The sequence below is a fragment of the Camelus ferus genome, chromosome 1 (genome assembly GCF_009834535.1).
Source record: "Camelus ferus isolate YT-003-E chromosome 1, BCGSAC_Cfer_1.0, whole genome shotgun sequence".
NCBI classification, from domain to species: domain Eukaryota; kingdom Metazoa; phylum Chordata; class Mammalia; order Artiodactyla; family Camelidae; genus Camelus; species Camelus ferus.
The window spans coordinates 90530558-90558529 of record NC_045696.1 but is presented as its reverse complement, the minus strand read 5'-3'; the positions used below and the strand labels follow the sequence as shown (position 1 = coordinate 90558529).

Below are 27972 nucleotides of genomic sequence, written 5' to 3'. Positions count from 1 at the left end.
TTTGTCAGAAATATATCTCAGTAAGCAGTCCAGATGTGGAAGCTTAGTGCTACAACCATGTAAGTACTTGCTGCCTGTACTACATATGTGGAAAGTCATTCCATTTGTTTTATAAAGAGCTTCCCTGTGCAATCTTTTTTTTTTTAATGGAAGTCCTGGGGATTAACCCAGGACTGAATACATTCATGCATGCTAAGCATGCGCTCTTCCACTGAGCTATACCCACTCCCCCCACCTGTACAGTCTTAAAGAATTTATATTTCCAGAGCTACAAACCCTAATGAAAAGGGAACAATTTAGGCCAGAAAAGAACTAATGGTACCTCTTTCTTTTATTTGCATAGTATTTTCTGATTTCCAGTGAACTTTCACAAGTGTATGTTATTTAACTTACTCTTTTCAATTCTGCAAGGTAGGAAATATTAATCCCATTTATAATTGAGAAATTAATGTTTAGTATGAACTCCAAAACAGAAGTTTTCCTAATGAACCATAGTTGCTTCTGTACAAGCTTCAATAACTGACTCCAATTGTAGAGGATTCTTCGGTTGTTTGTTTAGTTAATGGAACAAAGTGAAAATACCACCCTAACGCTGGACTGCTCAGGGTTGAAATTTAATGCTTTTCAGTATTTTAACAACCATCAAATTGCCCAGTCTAACTTTTTTTTTTAAACTTCCAGAAATGTATAGAACTGTCCTTTAGCTACGTTACAGAGAAAATAGGCAATTTTCCCAAAGTAGTACTGATTCATTAATCTGAACACAGTTTCAATGCAATCACATTTTTTAAACTGGTTCATATTTTTGTCAACAAAATATTAGGTCTATGTATTGAGTGACAATCTATTTCCAAAATTAGACTTTATTTAGGAATCCTTCACTAGAATATGTGTAATATTTCTTGGCTTCCTTCCACCTTGTTGGTATGACTGAAGTAGGGAGAAACTTTCTGATTTGCTCTTAGTTTTTCATAGTCAATTTATATACCCCAGGAGTGGTAAAGCACTAAAGAAGAGCTCATATTATAATCAGTGGTTTGGGCACAGCAGACATCAGAATTGATGTTGTTCATCTGAAGATAGAGCTGTCTGAAATCAAGCTGTACTGAAAAAACAGACCCAAAAAATTGTTTTTTATACATAGACAAACTATAGTTGTTGGAGTCAGTTAATCCTTAATAAAAGAAAGCTTATCTGAGTGGTTATCTGCATTTTAATTTTTCATACAAAGATAAATTATTTATTGCTATATTTTCCAGCCTCAATGCAAATTTAAACTACAGTGAGATGCCACTTCGCATGTACTAAGATGGCTATAATCAAAAAGACGATAGCAAGTACTGTTGGTGATATGGAGAAACTGAAGAGAATGTAAAGCATTGCTTAGGAAAATGTAAAATAGTACAGACACTTTGGAAAACAGTTTGATGGTTTCTTAAAAAGTTAAACATAAGTTTACTATATGACTCAGCACTTGCAGTCATGGAGATATTTAAGCCAAGAGAAATGAAACATGTCTGTACAAAAATCTGTACACAAATAGTCATAGCAGTATTATTCACAGTAGTGGAAAAGTGGAAACAATTCAAATATCCATCAGCTAAGTAAATGGGTAAACAAAATGTGGAAAATTTCATCTAACAGAATACTATTCAATAATAAAAAGTGAATGAACTACTGATACATGTTTCAACATAAAAAATATTATGCATGGTTAAAGAAGCTGGACACAAGAGACTACAAATGAAATATGATTTCATTTAAATGAAAGGCAAGTGTCCAGAAATTCATTCTGAGGATAGAAACAGAAAATGTTTGCTAACTTATCTTCAGTTGGACATCTTCCCATATTCTGAAGAAAAAAAAAAAGGAAACTCTTTCTTTAGGGCCTTCACCTGTACTCTTCTCTACACCAGGAAAGCTCTTTGCCTGGCTAATGTAGGCCAGTACTTCAGGTATCAGCTTAAATGTTGTATCTTCAGAGGAACTATATCTTTACCTAACGATTTAATCACGTCTCCTTGTAACACTACCTTTTTGTGCCCCTTACTGTCTTTTCATAGTATTTACCATAATTGTTAATCATTCATGTATCTCACAAGTATTTACTGAGCTACTTCCTACATGCCAGGCACTATTCTAGTCTGGGGCTACAGGAGAAAAGAGAACATGGAGCATATTCTAGTGGGGAGAGACAGATAATGAACAAATAAGCAAATATGTAATACATGAAGAGATGAGTGGTTGGGAGAAGAGTAGAACATGATGAGAAAGAGGTTGGGGAAGGGATGTCATTATTTGTATGGTGTCTTCAGGGAAGTTCTATAAGATGACATTTGAACAGAGTTTTGAATGAAGAATATACACACCTTTCAAAGTTAATACTTTCTTGGTTTCCTCTTTTTCTTGATAAATCCCACTCCTGTAAATCAGTATTCCTAAATTTTGAATTGTTTGATGTTGTGTCTGATAATTCTTCAAGAGATATAGAAAATGCAGATAATTTAATCTCTTGCCAATTAACATTTGTGAATTTGTATTACATAGCATTGTATTACTCCAACCACTTTGCCAAATTAAAAAGTATTAGTATTTTCTCCAGAATGTCAGAATTATTTTACATTATTACCAGATTCTATCCCACATCTATGAACTTTTATAAAAAACAAAACAGTGGTAATTTCTTTTGTAGAAATGGCAGAGAGTAAGAAAAGAGCCTATTTTATTAAAACTAAAAAAATTAAACTTTTAGACATAGTGAAATTGAAACTTTTTTTAAACATCATACAAAAACACAATCCTGACTACTCCTCTCACCCTCCTCCCAGATTCTTAAATTATCAGTCTGTTCCTTTTCATGTTCATCTTTTATGAACTCTATCAAGAGTTTTTTTTTTTTTTTTTTTTGGTAAAGACATTCTTGTACATCCACAGAGACAGAATATCACTTCTATAACCTCTCCCTCCCTTGTCCTTTTTCAGCAGTAGCTTAAACTATAATCAGATTGAAACCTGGGTAAATTTCTGAAGTAGATAAGAAAAGCTAGTTGGTAGAAATGATTGTGAAATCAGAAATCTGGTCTGTTTTGTCCTAAAAACTCCTTTATTTTCTCTTCATTTTTAATATAAAAAGTCCTCAGTAATGGTTTATTATTCAGGTGTTTTATGAAACAAACACATCTAGGGAAAGAAGTAGAAAATGGAGAATGTTGTTCTTTTCATTATTTAATACATAGAAGATTGAGACTAAAGATAAGGGTGGAAAAGTTAAGCAGAAGAAACTTATTAACAAAAATATGACAAATTTATGGGAGATATCAGCAATCATATGGCATTTTATCATTGTGGACTAATTTTTGTATGCCTCTTCATTTTTGGAATTTACTAATTATAATAGATTTTATAAATCCATTGGATTAATGAGATCTTAGAAACACAAATAATACAAGCACGTGCCTTCTGCACACAGTCATAAGAACATCCTTGGGAGCTTTTTAAGTACAGTGTGTGGATTCCCAGGCCTCACCCCAGATCAGAGGAATCAGGACAAGCTCACTGTTGTTATTTAGTCAGTCAGCACCAACCTATAGAGTCGCATGTGTGAACTACTGCTCTAAACCATTTATTTTGTAGCTAATGATAGGAAATGGTACATTACATTTTTTGGAAATGAGATTGGCTTTAATGCATCCAAGTTATTGTTGTCTCCTTCAGTGGAGTCAGTTTTCAGGACATACAGTGGACCAAGCCTTGTGACCTTACAACATTGCCCAGTTTTGTTTTTGTTTTTGCCTTCCTGAAAAGTTTAACCAAGCTTGATACCCATTTAGCGCACCAGATATGACTTCAAATGTCTAACAGTACTGACAGAAAGATAATCCAACCTCCAGGGATTGAGTGACAACATTTAGATTATTCAAAAGATTGCATGGTAAACCAGGAAAATCATATTGTGGGTGGGCAGTAGGCTATGAAAATCCAACTGTTAAAACAGTGATTTAATCATTGATGGAAAACAGTTACATGTTCAGGTTTGTTTTTTTAAAACCAGTCACATTATTTTAAGTCTCATCTCCCCAACCAACTTACGTACCTTGAATGCAGAAATGGTGCATCTCACACTTTTTTGCAATCTCAGTGCTTGTACAGTACTTTACTCAAAATAGTCACTCCTGTTATTTGATAATATTTTCCTGCTAATGATGTCTCTACACTGAACTAACAAGCCTTTTCCTGTTACATTTTGTGATGAACAGCACAAACTTGGTAGGGCAGTCATGTTTGTGATACTGCCAGTAGCTGTAAAATGACTTACTTAACTGATCCAACACACCCTTAACATTGGTCTTACTACTAACAGATTATGAGCTAGTAGGTAGGTATCAAATACTATTCTAGAAATCTTGATTACCCCCATTTTCGCTTCATTTTTGAAATTACAAATCTCGCTTTCAAGCTTTCAATGTTTTTATTCAGAAGAATGTTTTCTCTAGCAAGAGTCAAGGGTTACTGTTTAGCAGCTTCAGGTTTATCTTTCACATGTATTTGCTCAGTGTTCACCTTTAGAACTGGGCAGAATTCCTATAGTATGCAAAACTACAGGGAAAGAAAGGAGTAGAAATCATACACTTAGGAAATGAGACTTTTTCTCCCTAAAAGTTAAAGTTCTCCATCTATTAATATACTTTAAAGAAATCTGTGTTAATTTAGAATTTTTGGAATGAGGTATTTTGAATGGAGAGAAATATACCAAATTATTTTGGATTTCTTTCTAAAGAATAAAAAGCCCTAAAGTTGAGTTCAACCAACTGTACATTTCAAAATGTTTTATTCTTTCCCTAGACTTATTAATTTAGCCTTTAACTAGCCTAGTCACTTAATTAATCTAGAATATGATGTATTTTAAGTCAAAAAGATATTTTACAGAACTTCCTTTCATATACTGAAATGCCTGTTGAGATATTTGGAGAAAAAAAATTGTACATTGGATTTGAAAGTTCTCTGAATTAGAAATTTTTTTCATAATTTTTATATTATAGTCTCTTGTAATTAGGCAAATCATAAACACCAGAGCCTGTTTACCAGTAACTGACATTTGGGCATAACTGCAGTGTGTTGAAACCATATTCAATTTGTGGAAGGTGACTAGCACAAAATCTATAAATTCATATGTGTTGTGGGTTTTTTTGGTTTTGGAAGAATATCAACTTAATTTCACTTAAGCAAAATAAAATTTTTGTGCACTTTTTAAAATTCTCAGATTATATTTAAAATCTGAGATTAATTACAGAGCCTTATTATGCCTTTAAACATGATTTAATTCATTATTATGAAGTGGTTGTCCAGGGGTGTTGTAATTGGCATAATCCAGGGCATGTCATCACAGCTATGTTAAAGTAGGAACTCTGAATCTCTGTGGAAGTGGACTTAGAGACCTTGAAACTGCTCATTTGAATCTAATTCAACAGACTTACAATTTTCAAACAAAAATTAAGAATTCTCAGTTCTGAGCTCTGAGAAATGGCCTACAGAAACAGGAAACTAAACTGCATGATTGGAAAAGTCTGTGAGTTTGGAATTCAAGTTGGCCAAGAGCATTGAAGGGTTTTTTGGGGTGATTTTGTTTTTGTTTTGCTTAACAATATCAGCTGCATTGAAGTTGCCAGTCCCTAAAAGAGATAGGGCAAAGCAGCCCACAGAGCTACTGTCAGGAAAGAAACACAGGAATCAAGCAAAAGTAATTTTTTTTAAAAAGCCTAATGGATATTATTTTAAATATTGAAAACTTCTTGAAAGTATGGACATGTCCTGTTTTTCTTTCTATACTCTTTTCCATTTTATAATTTGATCAACTCCCTGATTTTTATCATTTTAATGATAATAATAATATTTACTCTGCTAGAATGTGAGCTGCAGGAGAGCAGAGACCATGCTTGTGTGTTGCTTGCCTTAGGTGTGTCCAGCACCCAGCACAGTACAATTAGTGTAATAATTAAAAATAATGACCCTCCAAGGAATTTCAAAAACTCAAAGAGTAGAGAGTTCATTTTAAAAATGTGACATTGGATCTTATCAGTCTGTAAGTTCAGCTAAATAAAATCCTTTAGTGTTTTTATTTCTTATTTATTTTCCAAATAAGCTTGTATTTGTTTTTGTCCTCAGTCTTATTAAAATTTATACATTCTTTTTCAATAGTGAATTAACAAATTAGTATGATAAAATTCACACTTAGGAAGAGAAGGCTACAACTCAGTAGAAGAAAAAACAAATAGATCAACATAGTTGCAGAGGATCTTATCCAAAAAATAATTATAACAAAATACTGAAAACTAAAATCAAAATGTATTTGCATTTCTGCATATTTTCATGTGGTTAGTAAGTCTAATAATCTTTGTTTTTACTGTGTAACATAAATCATAATCCAGCAAATATTATTCTTTAATTCAGTTTTCTATGTAACTTTTAATCAAATCCATGATGTTTTAAAGAAGTTGAGTTTTCAACTTCTAGTTTTCCATTTAATTATTCTTCTCTCATGCAGCATTAAGAAAAAGTAGTAGTTCTTCTAAAACAGCTCTTGGATTTTTGAACAGATGGAATTTTATCTCAGATCAAAACAAAGCTTCTGTTTCAGTGTGGTCTGCCTAAAGGCAGGAGAATGGACAAGATGACTTCTTAAAGTCCCCTCCATATCCCTGTATTGTTTGTAAATTTCACTGCTTTTTAGTGAGCAAAAATAGATGGAACTTATAGTGCCTATAAAAGAACATAGAAATTACCTACTTTTCTTATCAACTGTCATACTTTGTTATTTTCATCTTATTATTATTGAAAAGTTAGGCCTTAGGAATATAATAGACAAATATGATACTTTAAATAGTTATTGTTTCTCAACCCTTTGGAAAAAAGTTCTTATTTCTCCACTTTACAGTTATACTGTCTCTACATTATTTTTATTGTAATTGTATTGCCAAATCAGGTGTGAGATTAGATGTTGGATGTTACATGTAATCTGCACAGAAATCAAATTATTTAACCTCTAAGCCCACAATGCCCCCTCCTGCTGGTTTGCTGTTAAATATTCAGTATTTTCTTGTCATGAATACAAATGGAGGACAAATTAGAATCTACAGACAGCTGACCTGAGCTTCAGATTAGAGACTGGGGGGCTTGTGCTGTTTTAAATGTTTTAATTATCATAGTCCCAGTAGCCAGTTGAAGGACACACATAAAATCATTTTTTAACAAAAGAAAAAGGGAAAGAAAAAGCTTCATCTTCCTTTTTCTTCTTAATATGAATGTTTGGGTGCGATTACATTTGCACTTCCATTGGAACTTTGCTAATTTGCTGTATTAAATTAGGTCTATTAGTTGTAATAATTTTTTAACCACTAAACATGTATAGTAATATTTTCAGCTGGTATGTGTTTTCCTTGTAGGAAAGATGATGTGTATTCCTCATTTTGTTTCTAACAATACATCTCTGTTTATTTGTAAAGCCTAATTTTAGACAATAGGTCTGGTAGTTCATATTTAATGTGGTAAAAATATATAGGAATAATGGACTAATTTAGTAGATGTGATAACATGTATTTGTGTCAGCAGAGCATAGAGAACCCAAGTAAAATAAGCCAGAAAGATCATTCTTGGAATTTAAAATATTTAATATTTCATGGTTTGAGATTTATTTTTAAGTGTTGCTGCTTAATTGAAAATGTTTACAATTTAGAATTGAAAAGTTATGAATGAAGTAAGTAGAATGTTGTATTGGCTGATGAAATAAAATGTTTATGGGCATTTACAAAGGAAAGAAATATACTTTTGAGCTTTAAAAAGACAGAAATGTAAGTAATCTTTTTAATTTTAAAAGTAACTTTATATTAATATTTATTCTCAGGAATGTATTATTTTGATACCTACAGTCTTGAATTTGCATTTTTTGTTTCTTGTATATGTTTGTGTGATGTTGATTTGATTAGTTATGGCTGACTAGTAAACAGTGAAGCATTTTATATACTCTTGGGAAATAAATTTGGCAGAAAATCAGCATGAGTAGATTTAATTATCACTCTGAGACCTTTTCCTTTTCTAGCTTAGTGATCCTGAAACTCCATGTGTCTCACTGAAATCTGTGTGGACGCTAAGCTTCGCTTCCCAATTTGTTCCTCCATGCAATGATAAGCCAAGCAATTACTGGTTTATTGATTTTTCATCATGGTAAATTTAAAGTTGATTTTTTCCTGAAAAGGCAGGGGTGATTAAGTGTTTCCCCTCGGTTTAGTACAAGAGAGCTATGTGGCAGAATCTAATATCCTGAGGTCAACCTCTGCAGGCAGATAATACGGTGTCTTGGCCACGTGTTAAAGAGAGAAATCAGGGCTACAAATGTGATAGGATATATGTGGAGACAGTTTAATTTGCTCCATTTATATGAACAAGTCATGTGGCACATGCTTGGAAAACATCATTTTGAATGGGCTTAGAAGTGAGGCCCACGTGGGCAGAAAGAATGAGTGAGTACAAAAAAGAAAGATGTTATTGGTTATTAGGGGAATTTCACTATCATTTTTAAATGAAAGTAAGTAAGCCATTGGTATAATATAAAATGTTCAAAATAGACAGTGAAATCCACATATACCGCTATGAAGATTTGCTGGTGTGTAAAATGTAAAAATAAATAGCCTGTCATGTAAGAGAGTCATGATTAAGCTATGCATACTAGTTTCAAAAATATATAGTAATTCTAATCTCTTCAGGCAGTTCTCTAGCAGCAGTATATTTTTGTGCTTTTCAAGGGTAGAAATTTTTTAATCAAAAACTCAGTTCTTTATTCCAAAATAATTTATAATTTTTTAATATTTAGAAAAATATTATTTCATAGAAGCTATTAATTACTAGTTATAAATAGGAGTAAATAAATAGATAGACATTATTGTGGGAAGCTTTAAATCTGAGAATGGTAAGAAAGCTCTCCAATAGCTGGATTGAATATTTACTATAATTTTTATATAAAATGGAAGTGTTCTAGTTTTAGCTTTTCCAGTTATAGCAAGGAGATAAATTTCCTAGAATATAAACTAGAAGATGCATTTCTCTATGTGGTAGTTTTTCTTAATCTAGTATTTGAAAGCTAAATATTTTACCAAAATGTTGAACAAATTTAACCTGGTCATAAATCTACAGAGCCCATTTTTCAACTGGTTTTTATTATTTTGCAGTATGATTCCTCAGTGTTTACTCATTATCAATCCACACTATTATAGATATACTTTATCAATATGATTCAGAAAGATTCTAATTGTTTTCCCCGATAACCGAAGAATGAAATTTGTGGCTGTTTCATGTATCTTGTTTACTAAAAAGTCCACTCGGTTATGTCGTCAGTCATTACCTGAAGTTAACTGTAGATTGTACCTTTGGCAAATAACTGAAATAATTCCTCAATTTAATATCCAACTTTTCTAAAAAATGAACATTTAAATCCATTTGAAAACAGTGGTGCTAAAGGCAAATATTTTATTATGTACATTAAGCCAAGCTCAGTTCTGATTCTAATGTGTCTTTTAAAATCTTCCGCAAAGGGTTTAATATAAATATATTAAGATCATTAATAGCATCTGATCTCTCACTAAGCACCAAAGCAACATACAACACCAGAGCTCTGCTTCTGATCATGTCTTTTCCTGTGGATTAAAATCCATGTGGCTAGAAAGGGAGTGCACCTTCCATTACAGGAACCCCTTTTCCACCTACTTCCCCAGTGTATGTGCTCCGAAATGTTGTGTTTTATTTTTGCTCACATCTGACAGTCACTATCTGGCTACTTTTTGAAATTGGTGAATCTACTACCTCAAAGTTACATTTAGAAAGATTTGTGAATTATTTTTAGCCATGTGGTATATTTACATGAGCTGATCATTTTCCAATACAGGTTGACTCTTAAAAGGTAGAGGGGCATTATTTTCACTGACCTGAAGTTTTTATTTAAAGACAATTTTCTCTAAAACAATAAAAATTACAGGAAAAAATTCTAACTTCAATTAAAAAGAATTGTCTACCTGTGTTGATGTGAAGTCCACATGTATGTAAAATATTCATACACTACTTAAAAGAACTTAGGACATGATCTTAAAAGCTTATTTTTAAGCATCAAAGAAAAAATTAATTTTTATTTCATCAAATATGCTTAGTTGACTATTTGTCAGCCATACCAATTGTTCTTTCTCCAGATTTTAAGCAGTACTATACCACATTCTCATCCCTTCCCCAGAACTATTACAGATATTTTTGGACAAAGAAAATGGAAATATATTATTCTTTCTTTAAATGTCCTTCCCTCTGTTAGCCTTCAAGTAAATGTTAGTTGATTTTCTAATGACTAATTGGTAAATCACATCCTGATGCCCCTTTACCTGACTTATAGTGTTAACTTAGCTGCAGTGACCTCTTACAGTTAACAGCTTTTTGAAGGAAGAAGTCAGTATGGGAAATGGATCACTCTCTTGCTATTACATTCATATCCTTCTGTTAGCAAAGCCCCAAATCTGTTTCAAGCACCATGTTAAATGCAAGGGCTCAAGAGATAAATAAGGAAAAGTTCTTGCTCTAAAAAAGTTTGCAGCCTATTAGGGAGGATATGTCATGTGCATAAATGAGTATAAAACAAAGCAGTAATAAGCTTCAGTAAAGAGATACAGGTAGACTGCCTGTGAGAAAGGGGGAGATTACTTGCAGCTGAGAGAATTGGGGAATGCCTTGAGGAAATTGCTTACATTTTTCAAATCTGTCAGTATGGAACAAGCCTGGAGTAAACATGTAGGTGGTGGGGGAGGTGACAGAACATTTTTTGAGTTTATACCAAGTGCTTTTACCAGTGCTAGTACCTAATTTCGGCCCCACAACCACCCTTTGAATTATGTATTTTCATTTTATAAATAAGGAAACATGACAATTTAAGTGACTCATTCAAGGTCATACAACTAGTAAGTAGTAACTAGGTGGAATTTGAAAATTCATATCCTAACTTTATATTCAGAGCCCTTTTTACTATGTTACAGCCAACTAGCCCACCCAGCAATTGGACCTTGATCTTGGCTTCCACAGCAACATGCTGTACCAGTGCTTCCCAAGCTTGGCATACATCAGAGTCACCTGAGGGTGGTTTTTAAATATTTAGATTCATAATACTTTATATTTTTCTGAATTTTGACGGAGTCAATCCAAGAGCCAATGTATTTTCTTAAAGTTTCTCAGGTTCTTCTGATTTTTAGCCAGCATTGCAGCACAGACATTGGAAACAACAGCTCTGTGCAGTTGTACTAACTAGTTACAATCATGATTCACCATGTATAAGAACGGGCATATAGTCATGTTTCATATTTAATCATATTCCTTTTTAACCAGTCACTGATTGTTTAAATATTCAATAGTATAATTTTGAAAGTGCCAAAATTTCCAATCAAATTTTGATTTTTTTTTAATTTCCAACAAAATTTGTGGAATGAGCATGAGCATCAGTAATTTGGAAGAAAACCCAGAGACAATAGTGGAGCACCCTCTTAAGAAAGGCTGCCTCACAAGTGCTCCTGATGGCAGAGAACATTATTGTAAGCAAAAATATAGGCACCTACAACCCTAAGTTGAAAGAGTCAGAAAATTTATATTTAGAAATACCCCAGCCATTTTATTTCTCTGTCTTTGTCTTTTTATGTATGTGCAAGAGCGGTATGTAATTTTAAAAAGTCTGTTTTCAGTCTAAAAGAGCTCTTTTAATAAGTGCAGCTAAAAAATTCTGTTATAGGAAAGCATAGTGCCATAGTTGGACAGCATTTTCTTTGTTCCTGATGTGTAAGAGAATTGTGTATTGCAATCAATGACATCTGAGATTTGATGAAATACGATATTAGTACCTAATATTTTATCATTCAAATTCTCTATTGTGACCTGCCATAGTCAGCTCAGAGAAGCAGTTCTTTGTGATGATGACTGACAAAATGATGTTTCTCAGTCAGTGCTGGAAATGTTAGACATTAAAGAGGAGGTGCTTAAATGTGAGATATTAGAATATATTAAGATATTATTAGAAACTTTAATAATGCTAGCAAAGTATCTGTTATAGAAATAAAATTCCCTGGTAACTTTAAAAATAAAATTAATTTTCTTTTTGACAGATGAAAGAGGCCATTCCCACATTAACCTCTACTGTTAAATGAGTAGTTTTTCTAACTTCTTTAAGCCAGGAGATGCGTCTCTTTGTTTAACACTTCTTACAGTAAAAGTTAACATCCTACCTTTATCTAATTGCTATCAAAGACATTAGCCTATTTGGCTCTAGCATGATTCAATTGTATGAGGTCATGCTGCCTAGCTGTAATAACTTAAAGTGCTTCACTTGGTGATAAGAAAATATATTAAAATGCTCTCTGGTTCACTAGTTATTGCCTAAGGTCATGCTTTATGGTCAGTCCATTTACTAAAGTTAGTTGTAATAGCACTGACCTGAACTCACGTTTTTAAGTCTTTTGATACAAGAAACATATTAAGTTTTAAGAAATGATGTTTGTGTTTTAATCCACTTAAAGAAAAGTTGTTTATTTTCATTTTTACCACTTATAGAAGAGCTGGAAATATATCTTGTTACCAAAGTATACTTAAGACCTTTAACCAAAAAAATGCTGCTATGTAAGTGAGAGACTTTGATTTAATTGCATTTTTACTATGATTTGAAATCCTTCTGTATACTTTCATAAATAACCAAATGAGAGCAGGTCCCTCCAAGTCCACCCTTTGTGTCCCTCATGAGCATGTGCTGCTTCATTAGGCTGGCTCAACCACCTGGTGTGGAATCTTTGGTCTCAGGAGACTCTCTCAACATCTGGCATTAGCTATGATCTTTGTATATGTGTGTTTAATATTTTTATTGACATTTTGTAAGAAAAAAGAATGTGGGACAAATTAGGAAGATATATAGAGCAATATAAAATAAAGCGATAGTGGATCTGATATGCCACAGTATTTTACAATATATAGAAAAAACAAACCAGTAAATAGAATATCAGTATGTATGTCAGGTAAGTTTACTTTAGAACTTAGCATGATATATATGATATAAAAGATTCAGAATTTGTTTTATATGTGATATTGTTGGTTGAGTTATTAGTCTAGGGTCAAACTTTATTCATCCTTAAAAAGAAATTATACGTTTCAATCTGCTATTAAACTGTTATAGCTTTAGTATCATTTTTAATAGATTAAAAAATGTAGGATGGTTTCATGGTGAAACAGGAAAAGAGATTGGCATCTTACTAACTTTCTGAAAGATAATGTAGTTGAATTTCTGAACTAGAGAATACTGAGATAATGTATAAAAGTGAGTATTTTCTTAACACAGAAAACCAAAGGAACATTGTCCATCATGTCTCAAAAAACAGTAAAAGGAGTTCGTGGGTAACTATGACTGAACTAGTTACAACGAAAACAAAAGTGCTATGGCTTGTTTTTAATTGAAAATTTATTTATTGCTTTAAAAATTTAATAAATATAACAAAAACAGAAAACAACAAATACTCTGTTATTATTTATATGCAAAATCTAAAACATAAAACAAACAAATGTATATAACAAAACAGAAACAGACTCACAAATATAGAGAACAAAGTAGTGGAACCAATGGGAAGAGGGAAGGTGGGAGGAGCAAGATGGGGTAGGGGATTAAGAGGCACTGCTATGTGTAAAATAAATAAGCAACAAGGATGTAGTGTACAGCACAGGAAAATATAGCCATTATTTTGTAATAACTTTAAATGGAATATAATCTATAAAAATTTTGAATCACTATATTGTACACGGGAAGCTGATACAATATTATAAATCAACTATATTTCAATTTAAAACATTTTAAAATAATTTTTAAAATGAAATTATTATTAATGTAATTTTAAAAATTATCCTATGTATTTAAAATGAAGCAAAACCTTGTGCATAAAAGCATTGCATAGTGCTGTGAAGTGTCACTATGTAGAGCTACAAAATGTCGTTCTTTTGTTTGTAGATTTATATAATCATTCTGTGTAATAGTATTTGCTATTTTTATTAGAAGTAGATTAAGAATGAATTCTCAAATAAGGTATAGGTGTTATTTGTAACTATTTAATTTATATAAAGTAGACATTTGAGTCCATAATGTATATGTTTACTTACAGTATGGGATAGTGTTGAGATCACATATAATAAATCTGTAGGTGAATGGAGAGAAATTTCTGCCTGGAGCCTAGGAGATGGAGACTGACTCTGATCTTAATCTGTTGACCTGCTGAGTGATCTTGATTAGTGTTCATATTATACATGTACAGCTAAGATTGTGAAGATTGTGCAGCTATTAAACACATTGCTTTTATAACTTAATGGGACAAAGATTAACAGCGGCATTGAACACTAATTTAACATAACAGATTCACAAGTGTAATTTTAGCAGTTGAAGACAAACCTCTCTAATAATTTGTGGGGGGAGTGGAGACATCATGTATTATTGTGATACTTAAGTGAGGTCAGTACATTATATAAAACTTTTGCTTTTCAGTTATTATCTTCTGTTGCCCTATTTTGAGATCAACGAAAACTGGTGATTTTATCATGGTTTTCTCAGTAATGTGATTTATGTAATAGATTTCTCATTTCCTGTTGTCTACAAGGAGATGGGCCAGAAGAAAGAACTCTAAAAGAAATGAAATAAAGATGTAGCAGCACTTTTACTGAAAACCTCTTTGTCCATTAAAGATTTTTTTCTTAATTTGATATTTAAAACTGAGAAGTATTCTTAATGTAGGTACCTACATTAAGTAGATGTATAGGGTATAGATGAACACTACCCTATTTGTGGGGTAAGTTAAATTGGTTTTCACAGCTAGATAGTTCAATTAATTTCAAAATTACCCAGGATTAATGGAATGCCAGGTTTTTTGTTTTGGGTTTATTGGTTTATTTTCTTTTTGTTTTTGTTTTGTTCTTTAGATCCTGAATGAAGAATGTTAAGCGTTTCAATATGCTTGACCTTGCTAAAATTGTATGTTTTTAACTGATTGGCAACTGAAAGGGGACTTCAACTTAAAATTTTAGGTTGATTTGGTTAACCTCTTTGCGTTTATAACAATTTAGTATTCTTGAACAAATACAGTCATCCTTCATTGTCAAATTATATGCCGAAGTAGTGAAAGTGAAGATAACTCATTGTAATTTTCATGTATGATTACAGAACATACCAACAGTGAAAACCTTTAGTACTTTTGGCACCTGGTGATATGGGTTGGAACATTCTGAGTAGAATGTTCTTATATTCTTTATCCAGGAGTTTTGCCTTCTTTGTAGAATACAAAAATAAGGATACTATTGTGATATGTTGAAGAGAATTTTTTACATCATGGTAGCATTTGTTTATAAAGTTTTTTTGAAAAAAACTTCTAAGTTGTATTTATTTAATATAAGCCTTTCCTAGTACTGTTAAGTAATAACTTAAGACAATTTTTAATATGATGTATTTTCAATCAAATAGTACTCTCATTCTGAAACTGGACAATTCTGAACAAATCTAGCCAAAGCTACTCTTAGGCTGTTTTCATTACAGAATGCTCTTTAGATAGCTGCAGATGGCATAGGAAATTGATCTAAATGTGTTCTGCTCCAGGACATCCTCCAGAAGTAGGCTGGGGGTAGAAGGGCTAGGCCGTGCGTGAGGGTGTTCTCTTATTTTCCCTTCCTTTTTTTCCTGTAAATAAATTGCCAGCATATTCTGGTTAAATGACTTCTGTTCTCAGTTACTTTTCAAATTAACATATTATTTCTTCTTCTAAGTGGGATTTTTTCCCTGTCTTTACCTCTCAAATAAATAAACTCATAAAATGATAGAGCTAAGAGGAATCTTGAAGATCATATCTAGCTCAGCAATCTCATTGCTGTCTTACTTTATAACTAAGAATTTATTTTCCTCCCATCTCCTCAGTCCCCTGCCCCAACTCAACAGAAATGTGTGGTGGTGAAGAGGAAAAATCAAAACTAGGTCAAGGGGAAGAAGATGTTTCAAAGACTATGTGGTTCAAAGAAAGAAGCTCTGAATGTCACCTTGCTTGAAAATGTGGCCATTTCTATCAGGAAAACTTGTCCTTGGGGTACAAGCCTTACTTACAGCAATAGGCCGAAAGAGGCAGTCTAGTATTTTATGTTAATTCCCTCTACTCAGTGGTTCCTGATCTGACTCCAGGGGTTTTACAACAGTGTACACCTTCATTTATCTTCCACGGAGTCAGGGAATTCTGGGAAGCAGACTGAAGTAAAGTAAGACTTGTTAAATCCCTTTTAACAAATCTTACAAGAAGCCCTAATCATCACCTGTTGAGCTGAAGCAGTAGGTCATTGTTCACAACTAAGCATCTGCTAAGTGAGTACCTTGCACTGGAGGTGACAGTAAACTTTCATTCTCCCAGCCCAGGAGTAGGAGCCTTTGAAGCAGTTTTAGTCAAGTGCTATGTTCATGTTTTGAGGTTTGGACTTTTGTTTTCTATTGAGGGATGAAAAGGAAAAGAAAATTCTGAGCAGAGAATATAAGAAATGTTTTTTTGTCCCAGGCCTCCCTTTTGGAGTTGCTTCAAAACCAACTTTCTTTTTTAGAGAGATGCTCCATACATGGGTCAAACTAGAGAAAATAAGATTTTTAAAAATCTATCTATAGAAGTCATTAAGAAAGATTTAAGCCTGGAACAAAAATCATACCTAAGTTAGTAAAAAAATAAAGGGCTGAGGATTTGGGGCTTACTTAAAAGGTTTAGTAGAAAAATTCTTGAAATTACTTTATCACTTGAGCATTATAATATTCTCCCTTATCTTAAATGCAGTTAGGGAAAAATTAAAATATTTTATATCATCAGGGCTTACTTAGCAAGCAGGGAAGCACAGTGGCCTATTCAGGGCAAAGAAACCTATACTGTGCCAAGCACTATGCTTTTCTCATTTAGTTCTCTCATTCAGTTTTGTTTTGTTTTGTTTTTTTCATTTAGTTTTATGTTCACAAGACTCTGCTAAGGTATTTAACAATTTACAGGTAAGGAAACTGAGTCTTGGAAAGATTGAATCATTTTCCTGTAGTCATAATACTAATAAGACAAGAATTAAGATTTGAACTCAGTTTATATATCCCAAACCCTTGAGTTTTTATGTTGTCTCAGTACGTACAAAAAAAACGAATGCACTTGGCTCTAAACAGCGACAGTTGACAAAGTGGAATATTTTTGTTGTCACCAAGCCCACTGGTCATTAAATCAACAGATTTAGTGAATAGTTATTAAGTGCATAATACCTTACTGGGAGTGAACAGACATTTCTAAGAGCTTTCCCTTCAAAAAGATTGTCTCCTTGGAATTTAATTCTGTGGATACCATTAAAGGTATATACATAACCTTAATTTATCACATTTTGTGTATTTTCTTCATATAAACCAGTATCTCCAGTGTGAATTATTTATACAACGTTTGGTTCCTGATTATGTACACACTGCCTTCAGTCACTCAGGGAGCTCAGGTAATGGAAATGTGTTTTAATGACAGCTTAAATCAGGGGTCAGCACAGTACAGCCGACCTGCCAAATCCAGCCCACCACCTGGTTTTGTAAATAAAGTAGTGTTGGAACAAAAGCCATACTCATTGTTTACATATTGTCTGTGTCTGCTTTTGTCTTGCAACAGCAGGATCTAGTATTTATGACAGAGGCATACGGCCTGCAGAGCCTAACATATTAACTGGCCCTTTACAGAAAAAGTTTGCTGGCCCTGGCTTAAATCAGCATCTTAAGAAAGTAATTCTAATACCAAAATATAGCTACAAATATAACCGAATACAATTACACACATATGTATGCTATCTATCTTTATCTCCATACATATATGTGTTATAAAGACAAAAATTTTCTGGGATTTATATTTTTTGTGGTATGTGTGCCGCTAGTACTCCCCTTACCTAATTTCTTTGCCCTGGCTATTAAATATTAGTAGTACAGTCCTCATAAATATATCTAGAGGTACAAATAGGACAAACTTTGTTTCATGAATAGTTATTCTTATGAATAAGAACTTTGATTTTTATGTATTTGTCACATTTTTGCATACTTGAGGGATCAGGTTTCTATTTGAATAGGATAGACCAGTGGTTCTCAAACTCTAGTGTGCCTCGACATCCACCTGAAATTTATAGCACCATCCCCAGAGTTTCTGATTCAGTAGGTCTGGGATGGGCACTGATACTTGAATTTCTAAAAAATTTCCAGGTGATGCTGATGCTTTGGTCTCAGCACCACACTTTGAAAACCACTGGAATAAACCCTGAAGATAGTATAAAGGTAAAAGGAACCTATGAAAGCATTCAGTGAGATAGCCCGAGTCTTCAGAAAACTTACCACACTTTCTCAGAGAGTCTGTGGCATTAGGAAAACTTGTTAGGAATGAAAAAGCAGAAGACACATATATACTGTAAAACTAGTAATGATATAGTCGATAAATGTAATATGCAATGAAAAGTTATGTTAAGAGTGAAAGAATGAAGTGGTCCTTTGCTATTTATTTTTATTTTGGGTAGGGAATTAGGTCTAATTATTTTTTTAAATCAACATACTGGGGACTGAACCCAGGACGTTATGCATGCTAAGCACGCACCCTACCACTGAGCTATACCCTCCCACTTCCTGTTTTATATTTTAATTGAAAGACTCACATTTACATACTGTCCTTTCTCCTTACTGGTTGAGTGACTTTGACCATATTATTTAATCACACTGAACTCCAGTTCTTCATATAAAAATGAAGAAAACAATGCCTGTCTACAAGAATTTTGTTAAGCACTAGCTATATGAAAGCATTTAGTAAAGTTTATCCAGGTGTTAGCTGGAGGCCATGTAACTTCAAAATCTTTTTTTTTTTTTTTATCTTTTTTTGTAGTGGGAGGTAATTAGCTTTATTTCTTTATTTTTTGGAGGAGGTGCCAGGAATTGAACCCAGGACCTCCTGCATGACAAGCACATGCTCTACCAGTTGAGCTACACCTTCCCTCCTTCAAGATCTTGATTGTGGAATGAAATAGAAACTATACCTAGTAGGCCTATTAGGAAGTGATCCCGTCATTAAGGTAAAAGAAACCTTTAAAGTTTGTTAGAGGAAAAAAATTACTAACCCTGACTTCACTGTTATTAAGTGTATTCGATTCATTTCTTAGGTATTTCATTTTAAATTCTGAGATTTGGCCTTCAAATTTCCATTAATTTGGACTGTTTAGACTTTTGAGGTTCTCATTTGTCAAAATTGTTAGCTCTTGGGTATTACTAACACAAATATTGATGTGTAGCTTTGGCCTGTTAGCTATCAGTGGAAATCAGAAAATCAATAAACTTAATAGCTGTTCATTACATAGTTGATGCATTTGCAGGACTATGTTGAGTACTGTCAGTGAGTAATCAATTCAGTCAGAATCTATTACCAGGTCACTGCCAGAAAATTTTTGTAATATACTATTTTATTTATGACTTTATATAGCTACTGCAGCATTTTTTTATGACATAGCCTTTTGTCTTGTGGGATTCATATTGCTTATAATCTGTAGTCTTTCCATCCAGCTGGAAGCACCTACTACCTAGGAGGTATTGTTCTTAGATTAGCCCTCTTAATATAAACAGGACTCCAGCTCTCGGGTCAGCTTCCACCCTAGGATTAATTTCACCTGGTCCGTTCACTCAGCCAGCTTACACTCACTGAATCCCTCCTATGAGCTAAGTGCTGTGTGGAGACATACATCTGGGCTCTTTTGTAGTACATTAGCTAGTGGGGGAGAAAATGTGCAAAGCAGTAATATAAGGAGAATAAAATAAATGTCACGTTGGGGGTTTGAAGAAGCAGGTAACTCTAATCAGTAGGGATTTTGGAAGGCTTCATAAGGAGTGGTATCTGAGCTAAATTTTGCAAAAGTAAAATTCACTTTGTAAGGACTAGATGATAGATATTCCTGCCTAAGGGAAATACTTGAAGTATTGCATGTTATAGAAGCTCATAGGAATCAGGCTGATATGTCAAGGGAAGATTTCTGGAGAAAGTAAATTCCAAGCTAAGAGTTAAAGAACATATTTAAGATGAAAGGGGGAAGGGATAGTGTTTCAGGTAAAGGACACATTTGTGAAACCTAGAGATAAGAGAACATGGTTTCTCAAATAACTGAGAACTGAATGAAGCTTAGCTCAGCTGAAACCAAGTGATTTGTGTAGGGAAATGATACACTCCAGGTGTGGAGGCCTTATCATGCAGAGATTTACAGACCCTTCCTTAATGAAAAACCCTCAAGAAATTTGTTAGGGCTACAGAGTTACCCACAGCAGATTTTTTTTTCCTAATTTTTTAACACCTTTATTATAAGCAGATTTTTTTTAGCTGATACTACAAATGTATGTTGTCCAAAAACAAACATGTTATGGTCTTAGGAGTCCTTAAAAGAGTAATTTAGATTGATGAAAGTAAATTTCCTTTTTTATGTATACAATAAAATGTGACAATTCTTGTTTTGTAGCAGAATTAGGATTTTTCTCTATTCAGGAAATAAACGGGTGGGGGTATGGACTTCAAGAATGCTGGAGTTCCAATTTTAACTGAAATTTTTTTATAAGAATTCTTAGACTATCTCAGTTTTTAACCCAGGGTATTAAGGATTTTTGTGTTGGTTTTTTTATTTGTTTGTTTGTTAATATTAACCTTTCAGTGAGGAGTATTAAATTGGTTTAGACTTTGCATCTGAGATCCTTGGCCAACTTCAAGGCCGTGATAACAAACCTATACATGGCCCAATCATCTGACACCCTATCATAAGGTCAAAAATCTCTCCTCTCCACATCCTATTTGTTTTCCTTCTCATCTCTTTCTCATCTTTTTTCTTTTTATTTCTCCGTCTTATTTTTTCATGCCTTTTTTGTTTATCTGTGTCACATCTGCCTCCTTATCCTCTCTCTGTGTCTGTTTCTTCCCTATCCCCCATTTTTGTTCAACTCTCCACAGCGTATAACTGAAGTCTGTAGTATATTCATTATATTTAATAAATGTTGTCTTGTTTCCTTCTTTTAAAATACATATAGATGGGACATTTTACATTTCTCTCAAGATATGCTCTGTTTTTATATATGTACATATATATATGATTTGCTTACTTATTTATTCTATTCTTTCCCATTATGCATCAATGACATGTCACTGAAAAAGATTAATCTTTTCTCTTTGGCCATACACAACAGGCCAAAAGGAAGCTGTTAGGGGTCATCTTCAATTGCTACCAGTGTCTGCAGCTTTTAGCACTGGTTTAGTTTAGAATATTTGCCTGAGGTCCCTATGATATAGAAGGTATTAAAATACTCTGGGAAGGTTTCATGGAAGAGGTAACAGAAGTAACAGCGCCTACTTGATTTTTAACTCTGTAACCTTCTCTAGACAGAGGCATCATCTGTAAGCTAACATCCACCTCTGTGGTGTTCACTCAGCCACTGTGTTCTCACTACAGGCATTACTGCCTCATTCCTGCACACCACACTTACTCACTTTTCATAATACGTTAAGAATACTGTATTTTGCAAAATTTAAGTTAGAAAATAACTGATACCAGTAACCTGATGCCTGTGTACTATACTTAAAACAAAAGAACTATTTATATAAAATGTTTTTCATTTTTTGATGGCGTCTTTGATACCACCAAATAACTGTCAGATTCTTTAATAAGTTCTGATAGAAAAATGATTCTGATTATTCCATGACCTGAGATTCAGTGTTGAATTTTTAATATGATGCTGACAGTTTCCTAGCAGTGTGTTATAGCAGATAAAACATGGCCTTAGGGTTCTTAAGAGTCAGAGAGATCTGAGTACAAATCCTAGCTCTACCATTTACTAACTGACTGGTTTCTCTTTTATTTTTTTCTTCATCACAACCTCAAGTAGACATGTCAAACTGCACATACATCCCATTGTGTTGTTCCAACAGGTTCACTGTCCTGAGTCAACTATGTCATATCTTCTTTCTCTTCAAACCTACCAAACCCTCTTCTCTCTGCTTGTGCTTAGCTGATGGTCTACCTCATCCTTCACTGACAAAATGAAATCCATCGGACAGGAACTTCTCTATCCTGCCACCTGCCCATCTATAAGGCAACTGGAATTTGCTCCCATCCTCTTCTTCCTCACTCTTGTATTAGGGATATCACTGCCTTTGATACTATTACCAGGCTTCTCTTGCCTTATCAAGTACTTTCCTCCCTTGATTATCACTCTTCCTTTCAGCATCATTCGTTGTTCCCTGTCTTCTGTATCATTTAATAATAGTAATGCATGCTCTAGGATCTCCTATCTTAAAGTAACCTTTCTTGAACCTTCAACCATCATCCTATTTCTCTGTTTCCCTTCACCACCAGATTCTTCCTGCACACATAGTTTCCAGTACTTTACCTCTCATTCACTTTTTAAAAAATATACCAACCTTGTTGAAATATAATTCATGTACCACACAATTCATTCATTTAAAGTACACAGTTTGGTAATTGTAATATATTTAAGCCGTCACCCAATCCATTTTAGAACATTTATCACCTCAAAAAGAAACTCTGTATCCATTAGCAGTTACTCCTCATCCCATTCCCACCCCCAAGTCATAGGCAACCACTAATCTTCTTTCAGCCTATCTAATATGCATATTCTGGGCATTTCATATAAATGAAATCAGTTAATATATGGCGTTGTTTTGTGACTGGCTTCCTTCACTTAGCATAATGTTTTCAAGGTTCATCCACATTATAGGATGTATGAGTCCTTCATTCCTTTTTATGACTGAGTAATATTCCATCATATGAATCTACCACATTTCATTTATCAATTCATCATTTAATGGACATTTGAAATGTTTTTCTTTTTGCTTATTATGAATAAGTCTGCAATGAACATTCATCTAGTATTTGTACGGGTATGAGTATTTGTGTACAAGTATTTGTGTAGATTATGATTTTATTTCTTCTGGGTATGAACCTGCCAGTAGAATTGCTAGATCATTTAGTAACTTTGTTTACCCATGGTAGGATCTGCCAGACTGTTTTCCAAAGTGGCTGCACCATTTTATATTCCCACCAGTAGTGTGTGAGTGTTCCAGTCTCTCCACAGCTACACCAGAACTTGTGATTGTCTTTTTGATTGTAGCTATCCTAGTGGGTATTAAGTGATATGTGTGATTTTCATTTTTATCACCTTAATGGCTAATTATGTTGAACATTTTTTCATGGACTTATTGGCCATTTGTATATCTTTTTTGGAAAAATATCTATTCAGATGCTTTTTAATTGGTTATTTGTCTTTTTATGGTTTAGTGTAAGAGTTCTTTACGTATTCTGAATATTTCTTAATCTGTATCAGAAATACCATTTGCAGTTACTTTCTCCTATTCTATTGGTTGTCTTTCACTCTCTTGAAGGAATTCTTTGAAGCACAGAAGTTTTTCATTTTGATGAAGGACAATTTATCTACTTTATCTTATATCTCTTATGCTTTTTCTGTCACATCTAAAAAGATGCCTACCGCAAAGTCTCAAAGATTTACTACTGTATTTTCTTCTAAGACTTTTATAGTTTTAGGTCTAACATTTAACTCTGTGATCCATTTGGAGTTCGCTGTATGGTGGGAGGAAAAAGTTCAACTTCATTCTTTTGCATGTGCATATCCAGTTTTCCCAGACCCATTTGTTAATCTTGTTCACTTTTAAACTACTTTTGTTAAGGGTGAAACACATTCAGAAGGCTATTTATAGCATATATGAAATATATAAAAATAACAGTGATACAGACACCTGCACCTATCTCCCAAATTGAGATACCGAACAATGAAAACCCCTTCTGCAGTGATCTCCAGTCTTACCTGTTCTGAATTTTGTGCTTGTTATTCTCTTGTTTATCTGTATCGTTTCACCACATTTATGTATATTTCCAATAATATAACATTTAGTTTCAGATGCTTTTAAACTTTTTTATATTGAAAAAAATAGTGGGTTTTTTTTATGACTTGCTTTCTTTTTCTGTTCAGCATTATGATATACATCCATAGTAATGCCTATAGTTGTGGTTTATTTATTTTTGCTGTGGTAAACTATTCTATTTTCTGAATGTACCAAAATTTGTTCATTCTCCTGTTGATGGACATTTTGGTTGTTTCATATTTTTTGCGGTTACAAACAATGTTGATGAAACCATTATAGTACATCTCTTCTGGTGTACATGTGCAGGAATTTCTGTAGGGTATATATGCCTAGGAGTAGAATTGCTGAGATACAAGGTAGACACATCTTCAGCTCTACCGGATAGTGCCAAATTGTCTGCAAAGTGATTGGTGCCAGCCTTTACTCACACAGGTATTTGTATAACGTTTCTGGTTGCTTCACATCCTGCGCATACTTGATATTTCCAGCCTTTTTCATCATTGCAGTGTATGATTTTATTGTCACAATGTGGTGACTGTAAAAGGGTCTCTGATCCTGGTGTGAATGAGCATTTCTAAGAGTACTAATGGAGTTGAGTATCTTCTCATTGTATATATTGGTCATTGGTATTTCTTCATCTGTGACATGCTTATTCAAGTTTTTAATGCAGTTTTCTATTGGTTTTATCATCCTTTGTCAATCTGTGTTGCAGATATCTTCTCTCAATAGGTCTTAATTTTTATGTATTTGAACTTGTTTTGTACTTTTTAACATCCCATTTCAGAAATTCTTCCTTATTTCACAATCATAAGCATATTCTCATATTTTGTCTTCTAAAAATTTTCTTTCATGGTTAAACCTTTAATCTACCTGGAATTGATTTTTGTATATGGTGCACTATAGAGGTCCTTTTTTTTTTTTTATGGGTAACTGTTTATCCCACATTATTTATTCAGTACTCCTCCCTTTTCCCTACTTGACTGCAATGCCAGCTCCATCATCAACCAGGTTTACCAATCTGTGTAGACTATTTCTGGCCTCTCTGTCTTGTATTTGTCAATTTTATTTATCCTTGTTACTAATAGTGCATGTATTAGTTCCTAGGTTCATAATAAGTCTTGATATCTGATAAGACAAGTCACTCACCTCATTTTGCTTCTACATGAATATTTTGGTTATTTTTAATCTTTACTTTTCCATTTAAATTTGAAAATGAATTTTTTGAGATTCACTAAATAGATAAGTAAATAGACTGACTGACCAATTGATATGCTGGTATTTTTATTGAATCTATAGTTTGATTATCAAGTAATTATATCTTTATGATACTGTGTCTTATGCTTTAACATGGTATAACTCTGCATACTTACCTAGGTCTTCTTTAGTATCTGTTAATAAACTTCTACAACTTTCTTAATAACAGACTACCATATCATTTGTTGGATCCATTTGTAGATGCCTTACATTTTTATACTATTAAAATACTATTTTTAAATTATATTTTCTGCTCATGGCTGATGTACACAAATGCAGTTGACTCTTGAATACTGATTTTGTACCTAATTAATAAATTATCTGTAGTTACTTTTGGTTTTTCTACATAGATAATAATATCTGTTAACAGTAACCTTTTTGTTTCTTCCTTTCCATTTGTTATATCATGTGTTTCTTTTTTAAAACTTACTGCACTGACTAGGACCACCGCTACCTAATAGAAACGATAATAGCTAGCATCATTATCCTACTTGTGAGCATAGAGATGTTGGTTTTTAACATTATACCATTAAGTATATTTGCCTTACCTTTTTCATTTTGGTGTAGTTTTGGGGAGGAGGGGTACAATCTTTTTTCAGGTTAGAGATATTTTCTTCCTTGCCTGGTTTGTTTTTAATTTCAAATACTGCATTTTGTTAAAGACTTCAGGTTTTTAGTTTTTCTGCTTTAATCAGACAGTGTTATGAATTACATTAACATATCTTCTAATGTCAAACCAACTCTGTGGTCCTAGAATTAATCCAATGTGATTTTGTTTTATTATCTTTTTTACATTCCTTAATTTGATTTGTTTATATATTAAATTATACCTATACATGTATATATATTTGTATACAAATATATGTGTGTATCTTCCCCTCTCTTACCCTTTTTCATCTGCATTTTTGACTTTCTTCTACAATTTCTCCTTTTTTGTACTGCTCTTGACTGTTTTTGAAAGCAAGTTTGTGCTAGCCTATAAAACAAGTTAAGAAGTCAGTTTGTATAACATCAAAATTTTCTCTTTCTTGAAGATTTGGTAGAATTTTTCTGTAAAACCTTCTAAGCCTAGTGTTTATAAAAATTTTTTTCAGAAATGATTCAATTTCTCTGAGTTAGAGGACTACTAAGAGTGTAAACTTCATTTTCGGTCTTTGTGGATTCCTTACTTCATGTGATCTCAGCAATTCATTTAATTTTTTTAAATATTATTTTAAATATTTATTTAAAAATAAATAATTTTTAAAGTATCTAACATTATTTGTTGTGTTCAGCAGAAGTATCATTCAGAGAATCTTATGCTCCATTATCTAAGAAACAGAAATCTTCATTTACGTGTCATTCCTCTCCAATGTGACTTACATCACTCCATTCAAACTGCTTCTTTTCAAAATCACCAGTACTGCCTAATTTGCCAAATCTAGTGGAATTTTTCTTATCATATTCGACCTTGCGGCAGCACTTAGTGCAGCTCACCACACTTCTTTTTGAAACATCCTTTTTTTCACTTTATATGGCATAATACGCATCTGATTTTCCTGCCAGCCCTGGCCAGCCCTGTCTTTTCCTCCTACCCAATCTGCAAGTTCTGGTATTTATTGGAACTCAGGTCTTTTATTTCCTATCTGTGTAATTTTTCTCCTTGAGTGAATTTATCATGTCCCACTGGAGTAAATGCCTTACATATGCTTATCATTTCCAAATTTTTATCTTCAGCCCAGACTTTTCTGTTTTGAACTGCAGACTTGGAGATTTTTTTTTTTTTTAACATACAAGCATCTCAAAGTCATCATCTTTAAAACTGAACTCTTAATTCCACCCCCAAGTCTTCTTTGTCTTAGTAAATACTAGCACTACTGTTTATCTCGTTACTGGACCCAGAAATTTGAAAATCAGTTTGATTCCTCTTTCTCTCGCTCTCCACAAAATGTATGTCTATTCTTCATTTAATATATGTCTCCATCTTCCCTGCTACCCCGATTTTGATATGTTAGAGAATGACCACTGGCTACTTTAGACTGACTGTTCTGGGAAGGCCTCCTTGAGGAGATGGCATTTAAACTAAATCTGAACGAAAAGGGACTTGCCATGCAAAGAGCATTCTAGGTGGAAGGGAACTTCTATAAAGATCTTAAGGCAGGGTGCAAGTTTAGAATGCTTGAGAACCACAGAGAAAGCCAGTGTGGCTAAGGCAAGGGTTAGAGATTTAGTTGAAGAGTTTAACAGGATCCAGATTATGTAGGGTTTTGTAGATAAGAGTCTTATTGAGTTGAGTTTTATTCTAAATGGGCTAGGAAGCCAATAAAAAGTGATAGTTTAAATTTAGAGGGTAAGAGAAAAATCGAGGTATGGAGTTTCGTGAAGATGTCAAGCCCTAAAGATTTGAAGGTCATCAGCATATAGATGGTATTTATAGCTGGGGGTCACTTAGAGAAAAAGAAGGGACCTGGTCTGAGCACTGGGACACCCTAACATTTAGAGGGGCCTGTATAGGAAAATAAGGAATTATGACCAGTGAGGAGAAAAAAACCAGGAGTGTAAAGCGTTATGGAAACCAAATGAAAAAAGTTCCAGGAATAAGGAAGTTGTGACCTCTGTTGAATGATAGGTCAGGAAAGAAACAGAAATCAAATCCTGCTCCTATAAAGGTCATCATTTAGTAGTTTCAAGGACAGTGAAAGGGTAACATTTACATACTGTCTAGAGA

At 33.4% G+C, this 27972-nt stretch overlaps 1 protein-coding gene and 1 long non-coding RNA gene across 5 annotated transcripts in view; both read left to right on the top strand.

Annotated features, from left to right (window-relative positions):
* The window catches only part of RSRC1 (arginine and serine rich coiled-coil 1), a 349746-nt gene that overhangs the window by 293414 nt on the left and 28360 nt on the right, over positions 1-27972 (top strand). The gene's annotated exons all lie outside the window — the stretch shown is intronic.
* Positions 288-20148, top strand: LOC116665657. Its single transcript, XR_004322260.1, has 4 exons — positions 288-359; positions 3891-3897; positions 6549-6556; positions 20136-20148. It is a non-coding gene; the product is annotated as an uncharacterized LOC116665657 (long non-coding RNA).